The 27,601-nt window shown below is 35.4% G+C and overlaps 1 protein-coding gene and 1 non-coding gene across 4 annotated transcripts in view; both read left to right on the forward strand.

Moving 5' to 3' along the window:
- LOC138700328 (protein phosphatase 1 regulatory subunit 14C) overlaps nt 1-27,601 on the forward strand; it is a 795,893-nt gene that overhangs the window by 491,478 nt on the left and 276,814 nt on the right. The gene's annotated exons all lie outside the window — the stretch shown is intronic.
- TRNAK-UUU (transfer RNA lysine (anticodon UUU)) lies at nt 23,903-23,974 on the forward strand. Its single transcript has one exon. It is a non-coding gene; the product is annotated as a tRNA-Lys (tRNA).

A 27,601-nucleotide genomic window follows, 5' to 3' on the forward strand; every position in this document is an offset into this window, starting at 1 on the left:
ATTTTACCTTTGGTATATTAGGGTTGTAGTTTGTTACATGTGAAATACATTATGTAGTGATAACACACAATTTTAAAGAATTAATAGTAGGTGTGAATCATAGTTACAATATAAATACACTAATTAAGAGACAGTAAACAATACTAAATACGTTATGCAATAATTACTTTCAGTTAAAACAAAATGAAGTAAAATTAGAAATTATAATCGAAGGTGTAGAGAAATTGCAAGATTATTACATTAATTTGTGATCTTATACATAATTTTAAGCAATATTAATGAGATAATGCACAGAATTGGCGTAGTTACAAATAAAACACCTATTATATAGTTGGTTTGCGATAGTAAAGAAAAAATAAAAACAAAATTACTTATGGTTACAAACTATATACCTGTCATCAAATACTCAACAATAGTAAAATCTATAATACAAACATAGTTATTGTTGTCATTACTATTGTTATGCCCCAAAGATAGACACCTTGTTTTACATAGTGCATTAGGATTTTATAACATCATTAATTTATATACAATTAACAGCTACAGTCTTGCGTGGATGTGGTGTATAAACTCTGTGAATTGTTTGTAACAACATTTTTTTCTAAGAAAATGGTAAAGGGGTGTGGAGTAATTTAAATTGCAATCCGAGATATGATATCTTAAAAAGTGTCTTTTCCTTTCGAACACTGGACAGTGAAAAATCAAATGTTCAACAGTCTGATTCTCTTTGCATATGCACAGAGATTCTTCTGCACTTTTGATCCTAAATCTTTCAAAGTAGGAACCGAATTTTCCGTGGCCGGTCATAAATTGGGTGTAAAAGAAGTCGGTTGAGAACTGACTGCAACATAGTCTGTCTTGTACATTGGGAAAGAATAATTTCTTGGTCACAGAGCCTTTAACACTAGAGTTCCAGTATGTATTCCACTTGAGTGTAGTTGTGTGCTTGATCTTCTGCTTGATGTAAATTATGTAGTCTGGGTGAGTCATTTCGACAAAGAAGATCTTTCAAAAGTACGTAGGCTACATTCTATAGGAGAAATACAAATGATCAATATCTAAAAAATCAATATGATTGTCCATTTTTTCAGTTGATGGCTTTAATACCTTCACTTACCCTATTATTTTTTATTCTTAATTTCTCCTGCATAACTCATTGTCTTCTCTTCCCTAGTCTTGCATCTTGTTATGCAGAATTGTTTTCCCTCCTAGTTTAGTAATGTGAATTCGTGCACATGCAGACATGCACGTTTTGTAGTTTAAAATTTTCAGACACACATTATAGTGAAAACTCTGTGAACCGTGTACTAAATTGTGTTTATACTTGTTTGATGGCGGTAAACAATGTAATTCAGGAAATTTAATTGTATTCCAGTGAAGCGACAGTGAAACCAGTGTTGAGCTTCAGTAACACGCTTTCTCCTTTGTTTCAGGTGAGTATTCGGACTTCACAGTGGGTGCAGTGTATTAAAGTGAGTTTAAATCAGTCTCATGATGTCATCATCATCATCATCATCATCATCATCATCATCATCATCATCACAGAGTTAAATTATTTTCGATTAGATTCCATTCTTTTTCGGTGAGGGTAAGGTAAGTCATACTTTTTTGCTTTATTAATCCATGGATTCCTTATTTCCTTGGTGTGAAATCATTGTTGGGTTCTTAAAAGTCGAAATGAAAAGAGGAGCAAACACGATAACGGGGAAGAGAATAGAGGCGTAATAATAAGGTGGTCAATAAGAAGACTATTCGTTCAATGAATAATTTAATTGAATTTATGGTACACTAGCCATACCCATGTGCTTCGATGCCCTTGCTACAAACAAATTTAATTTTTTTTTTCTCAGCATGACTCAGCAACTTATGGTACGAAAGGGATTGAGCATTTTTAATAACTTATAATAAACTTCCATTACAATACAAAGTTTTACCAAACTCCTGGTGTTTTCCCGGTTTGTTTATTTATTTTACGGTTTTACGGTTGCCCCAGCAACTAAAACTTACCCTAGTACAAACCCTAGTAATGCCGCACTTCGATTATTGTGACGTTTTGTTAAGTCATCTAAGTTCTGAACTGTCAGTCAAGTTACAGCGAGCTCAGAATATGTGCATCAGATACGTGTGCAACATCCGACGATATGATCACATATCACCGTCCTTCGCAAGTCTCTCGTGGCTCCGACTTAAAGAACGCAGAACTTTACACTCTTTGTCTTTACTCTTTCGAATTCTGCACACCTCAACACCAAATTACCTTTCGTCTCGTTTCTCTTATCTATACTCTAACCACGACGTAAATACCAGATCACATATCTGTGGCACGCTAAATATACCTCTTCATAGAACATCTTGTTATTCCTCATCTTTTACAATATCCACCTCGCGTCAATGGAATTCCTTGTCACAAAGTATTAGGGGCTGCAAGAGAACAAACACCTTTAAGAACAGCTTAAAAGATAACCTTATTAGCATTTCACTCCAATCATACTGATTTAAAATATTACTGACTACACTGTTGCTTTTTTTCTTTAGACATCATCCTGATTATGCTGTATTTTCAAAATTGTCTCGTAATAATCTCTTTCTATTATCTAATATAATTTGAAATATATTAACATTCTATGTATTTTAGTTTAATTCTGCTACCCAGTTTATTTCAGTGTTTAATTAATAGTTCATAGTATTTTGTTGTTTAATTCGTAAATAACTCTTGTATACATGTAACTCTCATCTAAATCAAATTGTTGAATTCTTTGTAAGTTCATGCATATGTATATACACTTTTTGCTGGTTGTGTGGAAGAGAAGGCCTTACGGCCTTAACTCTGCCAGCTAAAATAAATCATTATTATTATTATTATTATTATTATTATTATTATTATTATTATTATTATTATTATTAAAACGTCAGTGATATCTTACTGTTCTTACTCACTTTATTTATATAATTCTTTTCATGTTTCATCTTTTTTTCTCAGTCTTTAGCTTTATGATTTGTTATACTATGTTGTACAACATATCACTCGTATGTGTTTGTTCTTGTATAGCTCCTGAATATGAGTTTTATTCGTTAGGGCCTCTATACTAATAATAAATCTGTAGCCAAAATTTTTGTGGTAATTTTCGATTTTCCAAAAATAATTGGTCCTAACATATATAATTAACCACCCTGAAACCGAAAATCGCTTTTTTGAAATTTTTGTTTCTATGTCTGTCTGTATGTTTGTTACCTTTTCACACAATAATGGCTGAACGGATTTCGATGAAAATTGGAATATAAATTATGTTCGTTGTAACTTAGATTTTAGGCTGTATGCCATTAAAAATACATCATTTAAAAGGGGGGTTGTAAGGGGGCCTAAATTAAATAAATCTAAATATCTCGCTTATTATTGATTTTTGTGAAATGTGTTACATAACAAATATTTCTTTAAAAATGATTTCCGATTAGTTTTATTCTTTGCAAAATTTTGATAGGACTGATATTTAATGAGATAAATGAGTTTTAAAATAACAATTGCGTTTTATTTTGGCCACCTAATGGGCTGTAATGAAAACAAATGACTTCGTCTATAAGGGGCCTTGGACAACAACAAACGAAAGCTATTCATTTAACATGTTTCTGTGTTTGTATGAAGTAATCTCAGAAGCTAATTAACCGATTTGTATAATTATTATTTCACCGTTGGAAAGTGTAGTTTCTCTAGATGGACATGATGCTATAGTGTTATTACAGTAACTTCTGAGTGAATAGATGACAGGTAAGATTAAAATAGCTTATTATGCACAGAAAACTTGATAGGCTATTCCGTATTTCCTGTATTTCTTAAAATAATGTTTATGTAAGTAAGCTTACCACATTCATTTTCACCTCAGAGAATTAATGAACAACGAGAGTGTATTGATTTAGTATGCAGTAATAGTACTTAGCTTAACATTCCATTATTTTAACTATGCTCAATTGAATTGTGTTAAAATAGATAAAATGAATAAACTTTGCAATAAATGCATAAAGTCAATTCTACTCCATCGTTTAAAGTTAAAGCATAGGCTTATCATTTAATTGGAAATTTTCTTCCAGCTGAGAGTAAGAGCCTTCATTCTTACAAGTATATTTCATTTGAGATCAATTTTTTTACTTTTTTTAGTAGGTTATTTTACGACGCTGTATCAACATATTAGGTTATTTAGAGTCTGAATGAGATAAAGGTGATAATGCCGGTGAAATGAGTCCGAGTTCCAGCACCAATAGTTACCCAGCATTTGCTCATATTGAGTTGAGGGAAAACCCCGGAAAAAATCTCAACCAGATAACGTGCCCCGACCGGGATAGCATCAATCTTAAAAGTAGAGTTGACTGAACGACTCTAGGAAGTATTGCATGATAATAACAGTTAAATTCGTAGTTTTAAATACAACTTTCAAAATGATTCAGAAGCAAACGACTTACAACATACAAAAACTATTATTCACTAAGTAATTACAAAACTGTATTTAGATTTGTCAATATTTAATTCTAAGGAGTGCAGCGAAGCGCGGGTACGGCTAGTACTCAATAAATTAAAAAAAGTGTTAAATGGATATTTTCCTTTGTTTACAAGGCCACCTTAAATAATCGCAGTCATTTGTTTTCATTTTATTATATCAGCGGCACGGATATAAAGCGGATTATTGTTTTAAAACATATCGTTAAATATCGGTCCTATAAAAATGTTGTCCAGAACAGAACTTGACGGAAACATTTTTAAAGAAACTTTTGTTGTGTAATATTATCATAAAAACCAATAATAAGCGAGATACTTCGATTTATTTACTTCAGTCTTCGTATTACCTCCATTTCAAAGACAGTATTTTGAATTCCATATAGCCCAAAATCTAAGTGGGACCTAACTTATTTTACATACCAATTTTCCAGAAATCGGTTCAGCCATTATCGCGTGAAAAGGTAACAAACATGCAGACATAAAGGCAGAACTAAAAAAAAAAAATTCGGTCTCAGGACAGTTCATTATACATGTTAACACCAATTATTTTTGTAAAAGCGAAAATCACCAGAAACATTTAGCTTACAGTTTTATTATTAGTATAGATAACTATAGACGTAGGAAGTAAAATTGCAAGATTTCAGAAAATTCAACAAAAGGTAACAAAAGCAACCCGGTTAAAATTTCACGCAGTATTCACAATTTCAGTATTTCTCTATGGTTCAGACTCCCAGATATTTAAAAAAACGGTAACAAGAAGATAACTAAAACAATTTTTGCTTTATACAGGGTGTTTCCGGGCTGGTGTTACAAACTTTCAGGGATGATGGGGAAGGGCACATGTATCAATTTGAGATAAGGAACCCTGGTCCGGCAATGACTGAGTCGAAAGTTATAAGCAAAAATAGTTGTGTGGAAATGAAATTGTGATTTGGCACCACGTGCCCTCCTTCCCTTAACCTTTGGAACAGTCGTGGAAAGATGGTATGGGCCGGATGTCTCCTACGTGGGTACTTGCCCGATACAATCTGTGAGCTTGTCTACTGTTCCCATTGGCTCATCCGTATTTGAAAATCATGTCTGCATATTCCGCTCTCGTGTACTCCTCCATTTCACTAGGACTGATCGACTGGACACTGCAACTTGTACACATATACTGCTGTCTACAGACGTGCATATCAGGACCGACCATGTCCGTTACACATTACGCTATCTGCATTGCTTTAGTGTAGTTTCCTGTCCCCACCCCTCAGACAGCGCACTGAATGGAATACTGTAAGTAGACAACGTAAACAACGTCAGATGAATACAGTATGTGTAAGATATACAGATAAATACACATAAATAAGGTGTACAGAGGAATAAAATGATTTCATATCAACACAACTATTTTTGCTTGTAACTTTCGACTCAGTCATTTCTGGACCAGGGTTCCTTATCTCAAATTGATACATGTGCCCTTCGCCATCATCACTGAAAGTTTGTAACACCACCTCGGAAACACCCTGTATATCGGAAGAGAAAGACGCGACAGATTTGAAAGGAGATGATGTGCTGTAGTTGGAAAAGTTTCATTAACCTTTACAGTGGAAGTAGATGAAGATGATGATAATAATAATGATTTTTAATATTTTTAATTGGTTATTTAACGACGCTGTATCAAACTACTCGGTTATTTACCGTCAATGGGATTGGTGATAGCGGGATAGTATTTGGCGAGATGAGGCCGAGGATTCGCCATAGATTACCCCACATTCGCCTTACGGTTGAGGAAACTCTCAGAAAAAACCCAACCAGGTAATCAGCCCAAGTGAGAATCGAACCCACGCACAAGAGCAACTCCGGATCGGCAGGCAAGCGCCTCAGCCGACTGATGATGATGATGATGATGAAGATACTTGTGATTCCAACTAGTTCACGCGAGAGGGCAGATGATCAGATATCGGTACCTATAGAACATTTTCAACTGCGTAGGAATACCAACGTAGGCATTAAAGTTAAGATGAATATGTTAAAATTTTTCAGATTGAGATTTGATTTAATCCGCCGATAGATCCAGTATTTTAAATAAACTACTTTCTGACATTAAAAATATTATAATTATTGTATTAACCACAAGAATACTTTTTATCTAAAAATTTACAAAAGAAGTTTTTGAAAAAAAATACCATTACGAGAGAACAAAGTCAGGTTGTAAGCAAAATTCATGACGCAAGGATTAAGGCCGATCCATAGTTGATTTGGGCAGAATTAAGAGCGAGAGCGTTTCTTCTGTTCATGACGAGAAAGTGGGGGGGAAGAAAGAAATTGCACCAGACTCGAACTGGCAACCGGAAAAAAGGAATTGCGAGATTCTAGACCATAACGATGAGAATTTGGAAGACATGGGTTGTTACGATTCCAGTTCAAATGAGTGAGTGCTGGAGTGAAATTTTATCGATTGGCGTCGAGAGGGAAAAAAGTTTGTGGGAAAGAGATAGGTGAAATCTTTGACACATTCTTCCTCGCTCGGAGATTTATTTTTACAAAACGCGTGGTGGGATATAGGTGGGGTTTGGTATCGTGAAGTTGCTGCAAATGCATGTAATTGTTTTACAATACTAGTAGCGGGTCAAACACGGTGTTTACAGACGTACAAACAACACCCTGATCATCTTCTTTCTTCCTTTCCTCTTATATTTTCTTTTTATATCTTCAGAGACAAAGAACCGGCAGATTGGCTTGAATATTTGGAAGAGGGAAATTTATTTATGTTGTATTAAGTCTTAGCGAGCTTTTAAAGGTTGTTAGAACCTTTACATCATTGCTAAAATCTTGTACTGTATTTATTTAACATTGTCATCATGGACTTCTGCATTTCCATCCTGCTTTTTGGAGTATCACATGACTATAGGGATTTGTTTGTAAAGGAAATTTAGCCAGAAGCTCTCAAATTTAGTCATAGAGTTTTTTTACGTACCGTAAAGCTGCAACATTGGATCCCTGCTTCATTTTGTTTCATTGAAGCTATGTTATAGTAATATGCGTTACAAGAGCGGTATGTTGAAGTTTTCATGTTCGAGGAAAAGTTTGAAAAAGCGAAACGTAGTTGAGCTTTTTTAATTTCCGAGAATTGAAAGAAAACATACCGCTCGTGTATCGTACATTATTTTGTGCGAAGATCGTTTATTACATACCTGAAAGAGGAATTTCTAATTAGTTGCAATGAAATCTCCATCTTGGTTTCTGTTTAATGACGGCAAACTTGCAAAACAAAAATATCTATCTTCAACATTGTTCCTTTAAAATGTTTTCTGTGTTTACTATACTCCAGCAGGCCGTGATATACGTCTGTCTTCCCCCCCCCCCCAGTCTATAAATGCGAACTTAAAACAAACGGTAAGGTTATGTAATGATTTAGAGATTACTTAATTTTTGCAAATATTTAAAAACAATAATTAACAGTGCAATTTAGGTGAAATTTCAGTGGTAAGTTTCCAATTTATAATTATTACTATATTGAACGTCTCTAAAAATAATATATTAAAAGCCTAAAGCAGTAAAATCAATATGTCACTTAAGCGGTAAGAAGAGAGAAATTGTTATGTGTGTTAGGTTGGGAATATTGAATGCGGAATTTTAGACTTTCCGCGGATTGGTTTTGTGCGGAAACCAAGCAAATACGCACGATCTTGCACAAAGGATTTTTATTGGCCTCCAGAATTAGGTGTTTTTCCTATCTGCACTTGTGGTTTCCATTCCCAACATTTTTTTTGTTTTGTTTTTTTTTTTTTTTTTTGCACTCACTCCTAAACATTAGTACCATCAGTGTTCGACAGAAGAGGATTTGATATAACAATAATCTTAAGAATGTGATGTTAAAATGTGAACAAATGCCGAATCGGAATACGTTATTACCAGGCTTCGAGACTTCGGACCCAATAGAGCAGTTCAGTGGGAATCCGCATAACGGCGTACTGAGTATAGTGGTAAAGCGTACAGTGGGTGGGGGTACTGTAGAATGAATGCCAACAAATACGCAAAGGAAAACGCTCTGGATTTGAAGGTTCTGATGAATAATTTGGTTCTCATACAAACCCATTTTCAAACTGTGTCTGAAACTATTACACGGTTAGAAAAGTCAGAGCAAGAGATGCCGGAAGCCCTCAAATTAGTTCAGGAAATGACACAGAGAATTAATGAGACACCAAGTACACCGGTTACTGAACGTGTGAAACAGAAGTGGCAATCAATTTTATGTAAAAATAACGGATATAGAACATTGTGTAATATAAACAGCAAATTAGTGGACATAGAGTCACCCGAGAATAAAGGACTGTCTCTTAGAGACTGCAATGATGTTAGATTTTTTTCGTTTTGCTCCTATCACGTCATGCGACGTAGAGCGTAAGTTTTCACAGCACAAACTGTGTTTGGTAGACAACTGAAAAATATTTACGTTTGAGACACTGAAAATATATTTTTAGTACATTGCAATTCGGTACTGTAACTGCACTTCCTAAAGACGACCAATAGGATAAATGAAAAAATTAAAATTGCTACATGTTTACTTGCACCATTAACACTGTGTATAATTAAACACAAATGCTTATAAAAGACAGGAGAATAAATGCTTTTCACATTCTTTTGACATTGTCATTGTGTGATGTATATTTACTTTCAGAATGTACATATGTGTTTCCCCATACTACCGTACTCTACTCTAAACAGCAACGTTGTTACCTCAACACATCTCTACCTTTCACTACCTGCAGCGAGTCAACAATCTATAGTGCATGCACAGTAAACTTATTGTATCGGGTCCAAAGTCTCGAAGCCTGGTTACAACATAACACTCATATCATAAGACTTGCTACCTTGATTATACTATGCATAAGATGATAATGATGCAGCCATTAGTCTAAGGTTAATTCCGACGAAATCGTGTATGAGTGTTATGTTATAACCAATTTCGTCCCAGTCTTCGACTATCACTTCTTACGTTTATAATTTTAAACATCGATGATGATGATGATGATGATTATTATTATTATTATTATTATTATCATTATTATTACTTACTTACTTACTTACTGGCTTTTAAGGAACCCGGAGGTTCATTGCCGCCGTCACATAAGCCCGCCATTGGTCCCTATCCTGAGCAAGATTAATCCAGTCTCTATCATCATATCCCACCTCCCTCAAATCCATTTTAATATTATCCTCCCATCTACGTCTCGGCGTCCCCAAAAGTCTTTTCCCCTCTGGCCTCCCAACTAACACTCTATATGCATTTCTGGATTCGCCCATACGTGCTACATGCCCTGCCCATCTCAAACGTCTGGATTTAATGTTTCTAATTATGTCAGGTGAAGAATACAATGCGTGCAGTTCTGTGTTGTGTAACTTTCTGCATTCTCCTGTAACTTCATCCCTCTTAGCCCCAAATATTTTCCTAAGAACCTTATTCTCAAAAACCCTCAATCTCTGTTCCTCTCTCAAAGTGAGAGTCCAAGTTTCACAGCCATACAGAACAACCGGTAATATAAGTGTTTTATAAATTCTAACTTTCAGATTTTTTGACAGCAGACTAGATGACAAAAGCTTCTCAACCGAATAATAACAGGCATTTCCCATATTTATTCTGCGTTTAATTTCCTCCCGAGTGTCATTTATATTTGTTACTGTTGCTCCAAGATATTTGAATTTTTCCACCTCTTCGAAGGATAAATTTCCAATTTTTATATTTCCATTTCGTACAATATTCTGGTCACGAGACATAATCATAACTTAGTCTTTTCGGGATTTACTTCCAATCCTATCTCTTTACTTGCTTCAACTAGAATTTCCGCGTTTTCCCTAATCGTTTATGGATTTTCTCCTAACATATTCACGTCATCCGCATAGACAAGAAGCTGATGTAACCCGTTCAATTCCAATAATAATAATAATAATAATAATAATTATAATAATTTTATCACAATCTACAATGATATTTGAATGCCTTCTTAAAGCTCATAATGTTAAAACATAAACAAAACTGGACACAGTAAAGAAGTGGCATAGAACAATTGTTCAGTTCCGCATGGAACGGTAAGTTTAATATTCAGTTGCTCACTTACTGTTACAAATGTTATGTTAATAGATTTGGTTGGTGAGTTTGAAATGCAAGTTAAAACATGAAGCATTATGTTCTACAGATGGCTCTTTTTTCTTTATTAAGTTTCAACTTCGTCTTTCATTTCGTTCTTTTACTTGGTCTTTCTGAAAACTCTTTAATATGGTTAGCTTCTTCCATTCCCCGAATATGTTTTTTTCACTTACGTTTGTTTTAGTATTCTGTCTTTACTATTAACAGACTCAACTTCTTATTTCATTTTCGGTGTCTTCTTTGATATCCAGAACTTAAAATGCTGATACAATACACGGATCTCACATCTCTGCTTTTTTGTTGTTGTTTTTGCTGCCCAAGACTCGCTGTCATCCAAAAGGCAGCGCATTTCCACGAAAATACCAACTTATCACGAAAGAGATCGACATTAAGTCAGCCATACGAGCACAAGATGCCGGCACTGTTCTCCGAAACATTCGTATGTATACTCGTTATGTATACTCTTGTAAAATTGTGAGATTTTTTACTGTTATTTATACTCGCTTTAACATCTCTGGTCATATCGCGAGTTAATCTTTGGTTGAAATCCGAAGGCCTGTGTACTATTGTTGAGACTGGTTCTATTGTTTTGAACTAGATGGCGTCTGTAGATGTATTACTGATTTGTTATGAATGTGATTTTGATGATGAATGAAGTCTTATGGTTGAGGGAAAACTCTGAAAAAACCTCAACCAGAAAATTCAACCCGCCCGGGAATCGATCCCGGCAGCAGCATACTGACCTATATACCACAGAGTTAGTCAAGAAATAGTGTCGTTACGGGAGAATAAGACACAAAGGGAAATGAATAAGAAATTAGGTAATGAGACAAGAATTACATGTTTCCATAATTAAATATAAAATAAACGTATTTCTACACAATTGAATTGAACGTTTGGATAAAATGGCATTCCGATATAAAGATTAGAAGAAATAAAGTACTCTAATACAATAAAATATTAATTGACTTACTGAAATTCTATTTCACTAATGTTAGCTTCACCAAAACATTTGAACGGAGCCGCCATTTTCAGCTGACTGTCTATGCGGTAAACAAATGACGATCGCAAAGCATGTTTTATAGTACAGTAAAGAATTTGCAGTTTGAAATGTTGGTAAACAAAAAAACAAATGGAAGGAAGTGATAAAAACAGAAGAAAGTATATAAAGATTAGAATAAATACAGTACTCTAATGCAATAAAATAGATATTAACTGAGCTACTAAAATAATTCTATTTCACTAATGTTACTTTCACCAAAACGTTTGAAAGAAGCCGCCATTTTCAGTCGACTATCTATACGGAAAACAAATGACGATCGCAAAGCATGTTTTATAATGTCGTAAAGAATTTGCAGTTTCAAATGTTGGAAAACAAAGAAACAAATGCTAGGGAAGTGATAAAAACAAATGCTAGCAAAGCGATAAAAATAAACACATGCTAGGGAAGTGACAAAATTATGCGATAAGCAGCCATGATTGGTTGAAAGATGTCCTTTCGTACCGTTTTATTGGTCAAAAGTAGTATGACTTAATAAAAGTGTAAAGGCCCATTCACAATGAAAATTAAACATAACCGTAACATAAACACAGAAGTTTGCGGCCAGGCTACCAAATGGGATCATTCACAATGATTCACATAAGCATTGACATGAATATTACCGTAAGACGTTAACATGAAAGTTTGCAAACTCCAAACTTTCATGATTATGCTTACGTGATTTGCAAACAGAACACAATCGTGGAGCGCTGAAGTATACGACAGAATATGAGGAAATGGCGTCGTTGTTATGTTTCCATGGTTACCAAGTATGTTTGCTGTTATGTTTATGTTCCCATCGTGAATGATGGTATGACTTCTTGATTTTACCACAGTCTAGTACATACAGTCGCGAAGCTAAATACGTAGTAAATATGAAAACATTAGGTAGTTGCTTACCACTAGGATCGCTAATATCGCCTCATTACAGACAATGCAAAATAGTACCGTCACAGTCTATTGTTTCTAGCACCCTCAAAACTCAAGCTTTGTGACTTTATATATAGTAGACTGTGATTTTACCGTAACGTTTTCATTTTTAAGTTAACGCTTACGTTATGTTTAATTTTCATTGTGAAAGAGCCTTAGTAGTCATAAAATGACACTCCTACACATTAGTAACGAATATTGCCATTCATTTTTAAACCGGGAAATTAACCCACAACCAATTGTTAATCATTTCGTACACATATAATCCTTTTTATCCATGTGAAATAGATAATAGCTATTCTCGCTTTTCATGACTAAAATGTAGTTGAGATATTTATGAGAAATCTGTAGAGAGATAAATAAAAATAATTCCAGTGTAATATGACGTTTCATCGGTACATCAAGATCCTGTGAAGCAGCATTCTTAAATGCTGAATCACCGAAGATTCTTTTTTTCTGGCAGGGTAAATGACTTCCTATTCCCAGAGACGGGAGGAGATAGGGGCCTGGCTTTATTACAGTTCAAGGAAACAGATGAGATAATTCAGTGCTTGGCGATGACACTCGTAACCTTGGTTACTAGACCTCACAGCCTGGTGCGAGGCATTGCTTCCAGTAGGGGGCGCTGGCGAGGAATTCTAATACAGGCGCGATTCCTGTCTTCACAAATTGTTACACTGGGAGAGAAAATAACGTTTTTCTCGTTCAATATGGGACTGGAATAAAATGTTAAATTGTGTCAAAATTCACTCTCAGAAGACAGCTTTGTAATACGTCCCATAACTATTGCGCCGACTGTATCCTATCTCCTACCTATGTATAGTTTATGTAGTTGAAATATCGTTCAGAGAGCTATTCCATCTCAAATCGACCGAAATATAGAGAAAATTGACCTTGCAAAATCTAAATACAATGAAACTTTTTTTGTACGTAGACAACTGTGATACAATTCTTTGTGTAAAGTTTGAGGCATCAGAACTTAATAGTATTTAAATTAATAATATTTAAATTTAACCTATTTTCATAAAATTAGCAACTTTAAACTGTTGTGGCTCCGAAATCCTTTCACCCAATGATCAAAATCATGGTTTATTTTGATGCTGAGAAGTTAAAGTTTATATTGACATATACACAGATTTTCTTACTTTTTCTAGAAATGGAGAAAATTAGATTTTTCCTCATTAAGACGCCTTTGGCCACAAAAAAATATTTTAAAAATACATGGTTAGATTCCGCTTTGAAAGTACAAATAAACATATTTTTTACTGATGGTATGTTGATAAAAAAGTATTGAAAATATCAAATAAAGAAAATAAATAGTACGCGCGTGAACTAACCAGCTGACTGTGAGACGGGAGGTAGTCGAGACAAGCAACGCCAGGAGACATAAGCACGTGATGTTTCGTCTAGCAGTCATGACTGTGCTAACTTTATCATAGGGCTTCATAAACACAGGAGTAAAATGACGCCCAACGCTCGCTTATCTTCAGCTCTCGGCCAGTGCGTGCGGTACTGCGCCGTTCAAGTCTAGGCGTGTGAAAATAATTTATTTAATACCCTCGAAACTTATTGCCGTACCACTAAGCAAACAATGCCGAACCCCTCTTAATAATGCAAGGTTTTATCTCAATATTTTTTTACATTTTTACAAATGGCCAAAATGCCTAAAAGCAAGTAAAATCAGATTATCTGTCTCTCTGTGTACAATAAAAATAAGGATTACTTCTTATCATAACCTACCAAATGTCAGCTTCAAAATGAGCTCTCATTCAATGTTCTGCAGTAAATGGTTCCAGAGTTCTGAGCGCTGAAAAAGGCTTGTTTTTATAAAATACGCTAAATTTGTCGCTCAATAGTACGAAAACCGTTTGATTTTCGATAGTATATTTTTGAAAATGCACTCCCCTCAGCACCTTGTATAAGTAGGGAAAAAATTAGACTATAAAAACTGCGAGGTTTTTTACTGATCGATTTCATATGGAGTAGCCCAGAAGACTTGAATAAGTAAAATAATTTATTGTGCATCACCCAGATACCAAGTTTTCGTTTTCCGCTTTGCACACATAATATAAATTTATGAGTGAAAATATGACATAATTTGTGACTTCATTTATATGTAAATTCGATTGTTTACATAGCCATACATGATTACATTGTACAAATTCACATGATACAGTTGGGTATTGTAAACGCTTCTGATATACAAATCTGGCTTTCAGGTAAACCTGACTTGAATAATTTCAAAAGAAAAATATTCCTTATATCTACATACCTCAAATGGGTTGACAGAACGTCGCAGCCCAGCATTGAGCGCACACTTTCTGTGTGACTTAAATTTGTGGTTTTCTGCCTATCAGGTATAGCCCTGTGAAGCTGACTTGAATAATTTCAAAGGGTCTGGTAAAGTTTCTCAGTAGCTCAGTCAGTAGAGCGTTGCCCCGCTCACTCAAAGGTCCCGGGTTCGTTTCCCGGTTCAGGAACAATTTTTCCCTTGAAATGTCTTCCGACCAGTACATAGTACGAAATGGAAATATAAAAATTGGAAATTTATCTTTTAAAAAGATGAAAAAAATTCAAGTATTTTGGAGCAACAGCAACAAATATAAATGGCATTGGAGAGGAAAAACGCAGAATAAATGTGGAAAATGCCTGTTATTATTCGGTTGTGGTCCAGTCTGCTTTAAAAAAAAACTGAAAGTTAGAATTGAAGGGTTTAGAGCCATAGTGGGCCAAGCGCCATTTATTAAAATCGGATAAAACAAGAGTTAAAGTTAAGAGAATACCATAGTTTAATGAAGATTGATATATAATTTAGTTTTAATGTATATACTTATTTTACTTGCTGTATATTTCCATTGCATTATGATAATAACTTAATTTTAACCCTTATTTTCTACGTATTCAGTAAATGCGCTTGGCCCACTATGGTTCTGAACCCTTCAATTTATGAAACAGTTATATACCGATTGTTCCTTATGGTTTTGAAACTTGGACTCTTACTTTAAGAGAGGAACAGAGGTTGAGTGTGTTCGAGAATAAGGTGCTTAGGAAAATATTTGGGGCTAAGAGGGATGAAGTTACAGGAGAATGGAGAAAGTTACACAACGCAGAGCTGCACGCATTGTATTCTTCACCTGACATAATTAGGAACATTAAATCCAGACGTTTGAGATGGGCAGAGCATGTAGCACGTATGGGCGAATTCAGAAATGCTTATAGAGTGTTAGTTCGAAGACCTGAGGGAAAAAAGACCTTTGGGGAGACCGAGACGTAGATGAGAGGATAATATTAAAATGGATTTGAGGGAGATGGGATATGATGATAGAGAATGGATTAATCTTGCTCAGGATAGGGACCGATAGCGGGCTTATGTGTGGGCGGCAATGAACCTGCGGGTTCTCTAAAAGCTACTGTATTTGTAAGTAAGAAAATAAAGCAATTTCTAATTGGAAAACGACCTTATTTTGAACCTGAATGAAAGACGACCGGTGCAAGCAATCCGAATTCTTCAGTCTAACTACGTTATGTTTAATTTTCATTGTGAATGAGCTCATTCACAATGAAAATTAAACATAACGTAAGCGTTAACTTAAGAATATAAACGTTACGGTAAAATCAAGAAGTCATACCATCATTCACGATGGGGACATAAACATAAGAGCAAACATACTTGGTAACCATGGAAACATAACAACGACGCCATTTCCTCATATTCTGTCGTATACTTCAGCGCTCCACGATTGTGTTCTGTTTGCAAATCACGTGAGCATAAGCATGAAAGTTTGGAGTTTGCAGACTTTCATGTTAACGTCTTACGGTAATGTTTATGTCAATGCTTATGTGAATCATTGTGAATGATCCCATTTGGTAGCCTGGGCGCAAACTTCTGTGTTTATGTTACGGTTATGTTTAATTTTCATTGTGAATGGGCCTTAATTCTAAGCAAACAAGTAATAGCCTATATTATTTATTATGATATCTTTGGAGACGCGATTCCTGCAGTTCGGTGTGTGTAGTTCTTGACGTGACCGCTATGGCGCCAGCGGCTGATCTACCCGACTCCAGCTCGGTCGTAGGAGTTTTCTTGCAGAGGCACGTGGGTGTGTCTAGTGGACAGCCAACCATCTATCCGGTATATACCATACAATGATGACGTAAACAACCTGTTTCCCTTTTCGCACGTGCTAATGCATGCGTGTGCGATCGATGGTGACCCAGCAGCGAGCGGCTTGTGGGGTACTTGACCTTAGCTTGCTGAGAGGCTGTCTTCTGTTGGAGAATAATGAATGTCACTTCTTCATTTTGAAGTCTGTCTGCGATTTCAGTCGGTAATCAATGGCCCAATGATATGGCGATAGTGAAGGATGTTGAAGTGAGAAGGGCAGGGAATTTGAAGCCCTCGAAGAAAACGTGCCCCACCGTGTCTTTTAATCAATTAAAATAAAATATTAGAGAATCTACCAGAGACCAGGACCGTTTAGTGAGAAGCAGTTAACTATAATACTGAGCTACGAGTGGGTGTTTTTTTTTATTATACCACTTACTTACTTACTTACTTACTTACTTACTTACTTACTTACTTACTGGCTTTTAAGGAACCCGGAGGTTCATTGCCGCCCTCACATAAGCCCGCCATTGGTCCCTATCCTGAGCAAGATTAATCCAGTCTCTACCATCATATCACACCTCCCTCAAATCCATTTTAATATTATCTTCCCATCTACGTCTCGGCTTCCCCTAAGGTCTTTTTCCCTCCGGCCTCCCAACTAACGCTCCTAACTATAACTCACTGGAACTCTCTGCCGCCTGAAATCAAGGGCTGCCAACATTGAAAGCTTTCAAATCCAAGTTAGAAAATTATCTTATGACGAGTTGCCAAACTAACTTACTGTTATGACAAGTGTTGTATTGCATGTTACCACGTATTGACATTTTTTTATATTCTAGTGATATTTAATTTATTTTATATTTTTGTTTTCATATTTTCCGATAATGATATATCTATAATGTGATAAGTTGAGCTATATATAATCATAATTTTCCTTACTATGTGTACCTAAAAATATTGTATTCATTGTATGCTTTGTACTGCACTATTTTATTACTATTATTATTATTATTATTATTATTATTATTGTTATTATTCTTATTTTTTATCATTATTATTAGTATCAATAATTGTCTTTTTTATATTTCGTATGTCATATGTATTTTGACCTGCTGTTCACAATTTATTATGCTTTTTCCATTCTTTCTGTATGTTATATATTATGTCTGATTTCTACTTACTTGTTGTTTACATTTTATTATTATTATCTTATTCAGTTTTGTGTGTAAAATTGTAGTGTACTTTGAAAATTTGTAGTGTTTTTTGTAACGCAGTTTTACTCCTGGTTGAGTGTTAGAGATGGCCGTATGGCCTTAACTCTGCCAGGTTAAATAAATAAATTATTATTATTATTATTATTATTATTATTATTATTATTATTATTATTATTATTATTATTATTATTATTATTATTATATGCATTTCTGGATTGCCCCAAACCTGCTACACGCTCTGCCCATCTCAAACATCTGGATTTAATGTTCCTAATTATGTCAGGTGAAGAATACAATGCGTGCAGCTCTGCGTTGTGTAACTTTCTGCATTCTTCTCTAACTTCATCCCTCTTAGCCCAAAATATTTTCCTAATCACCTTATTCTCAAACACCCTTAACCTATATTCCTGTCTCAAAAGTGAGAATCCAAGTTTCACAACTATAAAGAACAACCGGTAATATAACTGCTTTATAAATTCTAACTTTCAGATTTTTTGACAGCAGACTAGATGATAAAAGCTTCTCAACCGAATAATAACAGGCATTTGCCATATTTATTCTGTGTTTAATTTCCTCCCTAGTGTCATTTATATTTGTTACTGTTGCTCCCAGGTATTTGAATTTTTCCACCTCTTCGTGCCAGAGAATCAGTTTATTCCGAGGCTTATTTTGAGGTTTTGTAACAAGCTGTTTTTTTACGGTGATGGATTGTTAGCCTTTCGCGCAACCCCCGAGCTGGATACCACCCCTCATCGGCTATCCGCGACTGCTTATTCAATATATTCACAGCTTTAAAATTGCAGACGACGAGATGTTAAGGCGATTAGTGAAACGTTCTTTCGGAAGGACTAACTCTTTAACCCATCGTTGCCAACTATGCCATAAATTATCGTGTTATGCGATATTTTAACCCTGATGTGATATGCGACAACACTTGTAGGATAATGCGGTAATTTTTATTAATCATATCATTCACCTGAATTCATTCCACTTTGCTTTCCATAGGAGGAAATTATGACATTAATTGAATATATTTCGGTTTATTCTATTCTTTTGGTATTTTCTGAATAAACGTTTTAACGTTTTAATTATCGATATATCGGTATTCCGTAAGCAAATTGCATTTTCAGGTGTACATTTACTGTATTACAATAAAATTACTTAAATTTTAATGTTCCTTTTTACCGTTGAAATTAACATCATAACAGTCAAAAGCATTTACCCTGTACGTCCAACTACAATGTAAACATCACAACAGCTGATCAGTTGCGAGTACTACGCAAATCGTCTGCCGTCTCGACAGCGATGCCAGATTTTTAGACCTTGTATACGTGATTCGACAATCAATGTTTCCAATGTTTCTTCAATCGATTAATTCGAAATCTGTGAATTTCCTAATTAAAATTCTGCTGCAACGTGAACATAATAAACGTTCTCTTCGTTGTTATACAAGAAATTAAACCTTATTTTAATAATAATAATAATAATAATTTATTTAACCTGGTAGAGTTAAGACCATACGGCCTTCTCTAACACTCAACCAGGAGTAAAACTGCGTTACAAAAAACACTACAAATTTACAAAGTACACTACAATTTTACACACAAAACTGAATAAGATAATAATTTTTAGTAGGTTATTTTACGACGCTTTATCAACATCTCAGGTTATTTAGCGTCTGAATGAGATGAAGGTGATAATGCCGGTGAAATGAGTCCGGGGTCCAGCACCTAAAGTTACCCAGCATTTGCTCATATTGGGTTGAGGGAAAACCCCGGAAAAAACCTCAACCAGGTAACTTGCCCCGACCGGGAATCGAACCCGGGCCACCTGGTTTCACGGCCAGACGCGCTAGCCGTTACTCCACAGGTGTGGACAAGATAATAATAATAAAATGAAAACAACAAGTAAGTAGAAATCAGACATAATATATAACATACAGAAAGAAAGGAAAAAGCATAATAAAATGTGAACAGCAGGTGAAAATAAATGAGACGTACAAAGTATAAAAAAGACAGTTATTGATAATAATAATAATAATGATAAAAAATAAGAATAGTAATAATAATAATAATAATAATAATAGTAATAAAATAGTGCAATACAAAGCATACAATGAATACAATATTTTAAGTATACACAGTAAGAAAAATTATGATTATATATAGCTCAACTTATCACATTATAGATATACCATTATCGGAAAATATGAAAACAAAAATATAAAATAAGTTAAATATCACTAGAACATAAAAAAAATGTGAATACGTGGAAACATGCAATACAACACTTGTCATAATAGTAAGTTAGTTTGGCAACTCGTCATAAGATAATTTTCTAACTTGGATTTGAAAGATTTCAATGTTCGGCAGCCCTTGACTTCAGGCGGCAGAGAGTTCCAGTATTCGTAAAATTCGCGGTCGAAATGTCGGCATAAAAGTATTATTTCTTCAGAAACCTCGCTGAAACGAGCAAAATGGTATTAGACTTCTTTGTTCGTTGTATTTCAAGGAATCACATCCTACAATTATTCTGGATATAAGATCTAGACAGCCATAATCAAAAATAAACATCACATCTTTACGAAGACAAAATCACTGAAGAACAGAATGGATTCCGAAAAGGAAGATCATGTTGTGACAGCTATTTCAACATGAAGATTTTAAGTGAAAAGCACAGAGAATTTAATATTCCAACCCACTTAGCTTTTATTGATTTCATAAAAGCTTTTGATAGAGTTGATATAAATAAACTTTTAGAGATTTTACGCTACGACAATGTACCAAACCAAATCATTCTCTCCATTTATAATTTGTATCAACAAAATGAAATTCCCATAAGAACTGAACGCGGAACTACAGGGACATCACTTTATTTTTACCAACATTTTTAACATTAACCTGGCTATACTCGGAAACACTGTTGCCCCCTTCCATTACAGGAGTTTGATGTTACTAGTGCAATATGTAAACAAATCATTTTACTAAGTATAGGAGGAGAGAAAAGTAGTGTGTCCATTTATGTTGTAGGGAAATACGATATTACGATTTTCAGTTTGATCATCACTTTTATGGAATTTATCAAAATACAGTAGAGTAGTAACATTTTTTTTTTTCAAAAACTCAACTTTTCAGGCGGCTATGTTCATTATGTAATATCTACTTTATTTAGACTTATTGATGTTAACATACAATATAGAGAGTGCATTTAAATTGAGGGGGTCATAAGTAAAGGGCTGTAAGTGCACTTACAGTAAGTTACTTTTGAGAAAATGGGGTTTAAATATTTAAACTTTCGTAAAATTGGTGAAATTTTTATTTAAATTTTAATGTGTGATGAGATTAAAATATCCCTTTGCCACTAAAATTTTAGATACTTTAGCTTACACTGGATGCACTTAACTCATGTTATTACAAATGTCACTAGCATTCCTTTGCTTCGAGCCACCTCAATTCAAAATAAGCTAATCTGAATTTTTAAACAAGTTGCTGAAAATGGTTGCCGTTCATTACAATGCAGACTTCAATTCTTTACGCATATTATTAAAAACATTTTGAAGCATATTCTCTGAAATTGAATTTATCGTTTCTCGAATATAATTTTTTAGTATGATATTATTAATATAGGTTCTTTCTTCTATAGAAAACGCAACCATATTTCTGAAACACGCTATACACTGCAGTGTTTACTTCACTGCTTGAAGACTTCGAATGCAACAGCGGCCGTAAGTTTGTGTGTCTGACGGGAGCAAGGACATTAGTGAAGGGGTGGGAGTGAAGTACATTCAGAAATGCAGGTACAATAAAAATGCAAGTAAAAATAAAATGATGTCCCTGTACTAGCTGGACTTCCATCAACCAAGGTGTTAGACAAGGGTGCGGTCTCTCCACTCTGTTGTTTATTATATATATGAACCATATTTTATACATTTGGAGGCAAAGTCATCATGCTGGAATTCAAATTAATCGAAACACAGTTCTCGATACACTAATGTTTGCCGACGATCAGGTTATTATCGCTAAAACAGAGGATGCTTTGCAGAGAGCCATTTATAATTTGCAAATAATCGCCTCAGATTTCAATATGGAAATCTCAAAAGAGAAAACGAAAGTTATGGGATTTTCGGGAGAGAACCCAGTTCCAAGTAAGATCATGGCAAATAATACTTTAATTGAACGCGTTAATTCATTTAACATCAGTGATGAAGATATGTCAAACAAAATATCTAAATTTATAGAAATCACTGGCGTAATTAACACCGTCTTCAAATCCTCCCATGTTCAGAAACATACAAGGCTAATAGTACATTATGCAACGAGCCTATAATGATAGTAATTAAGAAGCGAGTATGGATGTTTATGAAACGACCGCAAGCGAGTTTCATAATTTTCATACGAGCTTCTTAATTACCATTATAGGCGAGTTTCATACGACTTTTTATGCTCGACCATATTTCTAACTTGAAATTATTCATTTTATTTGTATCTAACTGACCTTGAGCAATACCTCGTAAATTGTGAGATGTGCGCAGACGCGAAAGAATTGATTTTTTCCTAGGAACAGATGTCCACATTGACCTTGATAGCCTATAAGAACCTACAGAGTAAACTAAATATTAACTTTGATATAGCATTGAAATTAAATTAGACATTGAAAAACGAGATGACAAATTGAATTTATTTGAATATTATTTACAATTAACGCTAATTATTATAGTAACAGAACATAACCTTCTGCGACAGTATTGGATTTCCAGCCTCCGTGACTTTTCGCTAATTCTCTTTCGATTGCATATCCGAGAATAATCGATACTTGCTGTTTTATAACGGTACAAAGCTGACTTGTCATTGGCTGAACACCTGTAAGCTGACTTGTCATTGGCTGGACACCTGCACTTTAATGAGTAGGTGTACTTTAATGACATGCATTAAAGGACTGCTACCAGGTGTATAATTACTACATTTCGGCATGGTCGAGCATAAAGGTATATAAAACACTAGCTCGACCGGTCCTCACTTACGGTAGCGAGGCATGGACAATCAGAAAAGCTGATGAGCAAAGGTGACGACAGCGGAAATGAGGTTCATGCGACGAACAGCGGGATGCTCTTTGCCGGAACACCGTAAAAATGTGGACATATTGCAGGAACTGAAAATGGATCCTATAGTTAACTTTGTTCAACAACATCGACTTCAGTGGAAAAAGCATGTCGAAAGGATGGATCGCACTAGATGGCCTAAACAGATTCTTACTTATGTACCAAGAGGAAAGAGGAAATTGGGTAGACCACGCAAGCGCTGGCATGAGATCCTGCAGGGCCTAATACGTGAGGGATATGATGATGACATCCTACAATTAATGCATTACCTTACCTTCCACCCTGTATTTCGGAGTTAAATCTTGGTCCAGGACGGTGACATATGGTGGGGGGAAAAATCCTAAGCGAGACTTTGAGCGATTAAGAAAATACTAGCAAGTCTCTCGGTCCAATGTAGTATATTTTTTCCATAAATAAAGGCGAATAAAAAGGAAATGAAATGCCAAGTCTCTCCATTATTAGATTCTGAGCTCTTGTTAACATTGACGACTGTGAAAAATATTCGCAACATGTTACTTCGTGCAAATCAAGATTTCAGGTATAACTCCCTGTAAAGTTGATTTGAATAATTTCGAGGGAAAAATTGTTCCGGAGCCGGGTGTCGAACCCGGGACCTTTGGTTTAACGTACCAACGCTCTGCCATTGAGCTACTCGGGAACTCTATTTGAATAATTTCGAGGGAAAAATTTTTCCCTCGAAATTATTCAAATCAACTTTACAGGGAGTTATACCTGAAATCTTGATTTGCATAATATACGTCACTGTTCGTGAACAGAAAACCACAATTTAAGTCACACAGAGTTAGTGTGCACTCGAAGTTGGTTGCTTGACGGTTGTCAGCCCACTTTGAGGTCTGTGGATATAGAGGGAAAAATTGTGTCGGTGTCGGTTAGAGTTCCCGAGTAGCTCAATGGTAGAGCGTTGGTACTTTAAACCAAAGGTCCCGGGTTCGATACCCGGCTCCGGAACAATTTTTCCCTCGAAATTATTCATGTTACTTCGTGATTTGTCAAGTGTTGTATTCTGAATCCGAATTTACGCTTTGAACTGTTCGCAGTTATGCGCAAAACGCGATTATTGTGACGCAATCTAAACTGCGAACTGTGTCGCTGTATGTTGACATTCTGGGAGGAAGTTTGTATTAAGATAGCACTATCAGCGTGGCTTGAGAAGACAATAAGAATTCCCACAGGCTTTTCCGGAATGGCATGTTCCTTCCTGCAGCGTATATACTGGGTGTTCAGTTCAAAATGTGTCATGGCTCGCTGTATGCCGTCATGTGGCTAGCTGATGAGCCTAGAGAATTCAATCTTCCTACACTTCCGCAGCTCAGGTGTATAACCTAAGAGGCAGAGAAGTTGGCTAGCAAGTACGGCGTTCATTCTGAAGAGTACGTACCGATACGTACGGTAACGCCGGTAGTGGCAGGAATGTGAACTGTTTGGAAATACGTACTGTCGGGATATGGGGAGAGGGTTAAGACGATTACTTACGTATTTGTTGACATTAACTTCGACGGTCAACATGGACACGGAGCATTTGATTTGTGTTGTGGAATGTTACCGTACGCAACCGATGATAACAAATACCCTGCGTACGACTTGCCGGCGCAAAACACAGTTCGAAAGAGGTTATGGTAGCACACAGACTGTACAGACCGCCATCTGTTGCTACGACGTTCAAGTTATACCGTACACGTTCTCAAGTTCAGATTGTCCACACCTGTGGAGTAACGGTCAGCGCGTCTGGCCGCGAAACCAGGTGGCCCGGGTTCGAATCCCGGTCGGGGCAAGTTACCTGGTTGAGGTTTTTTCCGGGGTTTTCCCTCAACCCAATACGAGCAAATGCTGGGTAACTTCCGGTGCTGGACCCCGGACTCATTTCACCGGCATTATCACCTTCATATCATTCAGACGCTAAATAACCTAGATGTTGATACAGCTTCGTAAAATAACCCAATAAAATAAAAAAAAGTTCAGATTGAAGAACGCCTTAAATAATAGGCAACTTCTCTAACATATAAGTTGAAACTCGCTTCAAATCGGTGACCCAACAACAGTGACGTCATGACACACTTTGAAATGAACACCCAGTAGACGTCTCCACCCCAACTGTTCTTTTATACAGAGGAATGTTTAATGTATTCGGGTTCGGCGATGCACCGGTACTCGCTGAAAGTTGAGCAGTTTCAGACGAAGGGCCTAGCTTTTGCGAGTGAAATGTTAGTAGAGTATTTGATAAGAATTATAAGACAAAAAGTCGTCGGCAGAAGTTCGACCTAAGTCGCTTAGATAAGAATTTCACGTCACATTTATCGAGATTACATTCCTTGCTTCGTGAATATTGATAGAGTAACGATTTTCTAGCTGTATAATTTTCTGAGAGTACTTCGGTTTTTCTTGATATTTATTCATGTCGCCTTTTGTAGTTTTCCGAAATCTTAGATCTACTTTCCCCGATTTCAGAGCAACAAACAAAAGAAGACCGATGTACACAGTTTTCACTTCTTAATATGTGATGTATAATTTCAGCGTGTCTTTATGGTTTGATCGTTTACGTTTGTAAATTTAATAATCTGATTGGCTATGTATTGTATACTTTTAGTAGAGCCATCGATGTAGCTCAGTCGGCAGACTCGCTGGGCTGCTGATCCGGAGCTGTGTTCGGGCTTGGGTTGGATCCCACTTTGGTCTCAATGAATGGTTTCTTCCGAGGTTTTCCCCAGCCGTGGGACTGAAGCCGGATGGTCTATGGCGAGTCCTCGGCATCAACCCCTTTGATTTGATTACCTGGTTGGGTTTTTCCGAGGTTTTCCCCAACCAAAAGGCAAATGCCGGGTAATCTTTTGGCAAATCCTCGGACTGTAAAAACTGTAAAATATTGTAAAAATTTGTAAAATTTGTAATTGTAATATTGTAAAATTTTGACTTGTTCCACATCTTAAAGCTTCATTGCTCATGTAAGATTCATGGAAGATAATAAATGAATGAATGAATAAATCTTAAAACATTTTTCCTGCCACAAAGTTACTTACAAATCTCGGTATGTCTTTCGAAAAATGAATGACAGCTATGTAGCGAGTATGAATTCCCCCCCCCTTTTTTAACTGAAATTGACAATACTTTTCTACAAGTGTTGTCCACACCTGTGGAGTAACGGTTAGCACGTCTGGTCGCGAAACCAGGTGGCTCGGGTTCTATTCCCGGTCGGGGCAAGTTACCTGGTTGAGGATTTTTCCGGTGTTTTCCCTCAACCCATTACGAGCAAATGCTGGGTAACTATCGGTGCTGGACCCCGGACTCATTTCGCCGGCATTATCACCTTCATCATATTCAGATGCTAAATAACCTAAGCTGTTGATAAAGCGTCGTAAAATAACCTAATAAAATAAAAAAAAAATCTACAAGTGTTACATGCAGCACATAGTTCTTTTGAGTTTCTGGATGTAATGGATTAAAGGTGTATTACAATGTGTTAATTATTATGTTCTTAGGACACGTGCTAATGAAAGAGTGGCTTGGGTACAAATTTCGTCTTCTAACCAGACTTGACAGGAAACTAAAATGTATGCGTTATTAAATGAATTATTAAAATATTTCTTTCATTAGCCATAGCTGTAATGTTTCTTCCGTAGTAAGCTTTAGATTTAAATGGATAAATAACAATAAAATATACGTTTCTTAGAAAGATATGCTTGGAAAATTATTTTATGTAAATATTCCTTCATAGTTGCGATAAGATAAATTTGGAATCGTAAATCAAGAAATAACGTGCAGGAATATCACTATTATATTTCTTTTTAATCATCATATTCAATATGTATTTTGCATATAAATTCAAACTGTATATTTATAGTTTTTATGCTCGACCATGCCGAAATGTAGTAATTACATCTGGTAGCAGTCTTTAATGCATGTTTCTTCCGTAGTAAACTTTAGATTTAAAAGGATAAATAACAATAAAATATACGTTTCTTATAGAAAGATATGCTTGGAAAATTATTTTATGTAAATATTCCTTCATAGTTGCGATAAGATAAATTTGGAATTGTAAATCAAGAAATAACGTGAAGGAATATCACTATTATATTTCTTTTTAATCATCATATTCAATATGTATTTTGCATATAAATTCAAACTGTATATTTATAGTTTTTATGCTCGACCATGCCGAAATGTAGTAATTATACATCTGGTAGCAGTCCTTAATGCATGTTTCTTCCGTAGTAAACTTTAGATTTAAAAGGATAAATAACAATAAAATATACGTTTCTTATAGAAAGATATGCTTGGAAAATTATTTTATGTAAATATTCCTTCATAGTTGCGATAAGATAAATTTGGAATCGTGAATCAAGAAATAATGTGAAGGAATATCACTATTATATTTCTTTTTAATCATCATATTCAATATGTATTTTGCATATAAATTCAAACTGTATATTTATAGTTTTTATGCTGGACCATGCCGAAATGTACTAATTATACATCTGGTAGCAGTCCTTTAATGCATGTCATTAAAGTACACCTACTCATTAAAGTACAGGTCTTCAGCCAATGATAACTCAGCTTACATGTGTTCAGCCAATTACAAGT

This window comes from Periplaneta americana, chromosome 5 (genome assembly GCF_040183065.1).
Source record: "Periplaneta americana isolate PAMFEO1 chromosome 5, P.americana_PAMFEO1_priV1, whole genome shotgun sequence".
NCBI classification, from domain to species: domain Eukaryota; kingdom Metazoa; phylum Arthropoda; class Insecta; order Blattodea; family Blattidae; genus Periplaneta; species Periplaneta americana.